We start from the raw sequence: 2,719 nt of genomic DNA on the forward strand, positions 1-2,719 counted from the left end.
TGATGCGCTGGTAAACCTTTAACAACTAGTTTTCCGAGGGAAAGAGCCCTGATCTATATAGCATTTGCTCATTTTTGTGGTGTAAATGCTCCCACCATAGCTGATTTCACTCAATGCAGAGCCAGGAAGAGAGATGCACAGCTGGCTCCTCCAGCTCACCACAAGTCTGTCTTCTGCATCATCATCAAGCCAGAGGGGACGCTCAGCCTGTAAGAAGTGCCTGTTATGAAGAAACCCAGCTGTAGCCTCTGCTTTAACCACCTTTGTTCAGACACAGTCTTACTCTGATCTTTTTTAGCTGATCACATTGTTGAACAATTTTATGTTTCTGTTATTTCTCTCTTCCTATAGTTTAGCTTTTCCATTTTATTTATTTTATTTCTTTGCCATCGTCTATTTCAGAAGGGAAACACTGAATCTGGAATTGCCCCTTCTCTGAAAAAGGTAGAGAGCTCATGTCATGGTCGACAATAAGAGGTCCTCTTGTACTCACTTTGGCAGAGCAGGTACTAAGATTGGAACGATGCAGAGATTAGCATGGCCCCTGCCCAGGGATGACACACAAAATCGTGACGTATTCCATATTTTTTTTCTAGGAACCATCTATCTATATGGTGGTGCCAAATGATTCAGACAGATGCTTAGGCTGAGGATGTCTTGTTTCTCCGCTTTGAGTTAACTTTGTCAACGCTGCCACCATCATAAGTCTCCTCAGAAATTACTGAGATGACATGGGTGGAATATGTATGGTGCTGAAAATCAGTCTGACTTCACCTCTAGCTTCCTGTGTGACCTGCTGCATGTCACTTAAGCCTGTTGGGAATTTTATTTTTCCTACATTGATCCTCAAGCAATAAAAAGTTGCTCATTTCTGACTCATGGGGAAAATATAATGAATTGAAAATTCTCTCAGTTAGATCTGTCCCCTCCTCCCCAACCAAGGCTCTGTAGTAAAATAACCTACAGGCCTTTGGGGATGGGAAGGTATCACCTTGTGTTGATTTGGACTCCATCAGGAAATGCAAATCCCAAGCTCATTGGTATCTGCTTAACTTTTTATAGGAAGGGCACAGGAGGAAATCCATCTTACCTGTGCTGCCTATATCACTTTGGTAACCTTGCATTTCATGCCCTTTATATATGCATGCCTGGACCTTTACTGTCTTCTTTATGAATGAAATCACCTCCATCATCATCCTTGTCACCTTTGTGTTAAAGCCCATCATTTATTCCCAAACCCTGAGTGTCTACAAAATGAAATAAAAAATTAAAGAGAAAAAAAGAGGAAAAGAAGTCCTCTCAATCCATCTAAAACAGTTGTAAGGGTCAAAATAACAATACATTTGTTTAATTTTTACTGCAAAATTAAAACATTAGGAAATATGGTTAGCAAAGGAAGACAAAAAATATAAGCAAAATGAAATAAATAAAAATCACCCATAATTCTAACAACCAGATATAACCACTGTAAATAACTGGCATATAGCTTTCTAGACATATACATGTATTTTGTGTTTACAAAATGAGTTTATACTGTTCATTCTGTTTGGTAACCCTCTCCTTTCTATGTCACTAACTAGATTTTTATTGCATCATTTTTAATGACTACAGTGTATTTCATTCTATTGATATACCTTATTTAACCAATCCCCTATAGCTGGTACTTAAGTTGTTTCTTTTTTGTTTTTATTTATTAAAATTTTTTTGTTATTTTTAATTTTTTAATTGTAGTATAGTTGCTGTACAATATTATATAAGTTACAGGTGTATGATATAGTGATTCACAATATTTAAAGGTTATATTCCATTTATAGCTATTATAAAATATTGGCTATATTCCCCATTTTGTATATGTCCTTGTAGCTTACTTATTTTATACCTAATAGTTTGTACTTCTGAATTCCCTCCCCCTATATTGTCCCTCCCCACTTCCTTCCCCACTAGTAATCATTAGTTTGTTCTCTATATCTGTGAGTCTGCTTCTTTTTTGTTATAGTCACTCGTTTGTTGTATTTTTTAGATTCCACATACAAATGATGTCATACAGTATTTGTCTTTCTCTGTCTGACTTATTTCACTTAGCATAATGCCTTCCAAGTCCATCCAGGTTGCTGCAAAGGGCAAAATTTTGTTCTTGGATTGGAAAAATCAATACTGTTAAAATGACCACACTACCCAAGGCAATCTACAGATTCAGTGCAATTCCTATCAAAATACCAATGACTTTTTTCACAGAACTAGAACAAATAATTGTAGAATTTGTATGGAAACACAAAAGATACCGAACAGCCAAAACAATCTTGAGAAAGAAGAACAGAGCTAGAGGAATCATGCTCCTTGACTTAAGTCTATACTACAAAGCTAGTCATCAAAACAGTATGGTACTGACACAAAAACAGACATGTAGATCAATGGAACAGGATAGAGAGCCCAGAAATAAACCCATGCACTTATGGTCAATTAATCTACAACAAAGGGGCAACAATATAGAGAAAAGACAGTCTCTTCAACAAATGGTGCTGGGAAAACTGGACAGCTACATGTAAAAGAATGAAATTAGAACATTCTCTAATACCATATACAAAAGTAATCTCAAAATGGATTAAAGACATAAATGTAAGACCAGATACTATAAAACTCCTAGAGGAAAACCTAGGCACAACACTGTTTGACATAAATTACAGCAATAACTTTTTTAATCTGTCTCCTAAAGCAAAGG

At 36.2% G+C, this 2,719-nt stretch overlaps 1 non-coding gene across 1 annotated transcript; it reads left to right on the forward strand.

The window, feature by feature from the left end:
• Window positions 1-485: 485 nt before the first annotated feature.
• On the forward strand, window positions 486-589 carry LOC114239222 (U6 spliceosomal RNA). Its single transcript, XR_003624405.1, has one exon. It is a non-coding gene; the product is annotated as a U6 spliceosomal RNA (small nuclear RNA).
• Window positions 590-2,719: the final 2,130 nt, after the last annotated feature.

This window comes from Balaenoptera acutorostrata, chromosome 3 (genome assembly GCF_949987535.1).
Source record: "Balaenoptera acutorostrata chromosome 3, mBalAcu1.1, whole genome shotgun sequence".
Taxonomy (NCBI): domain Eukaryota; kingdom Metazoa; phylum Chordata; class Mammalia; order Artiodactyla; family Balaenopteridae; genus Balaenoptera; species Balaenoptera acutorostrata.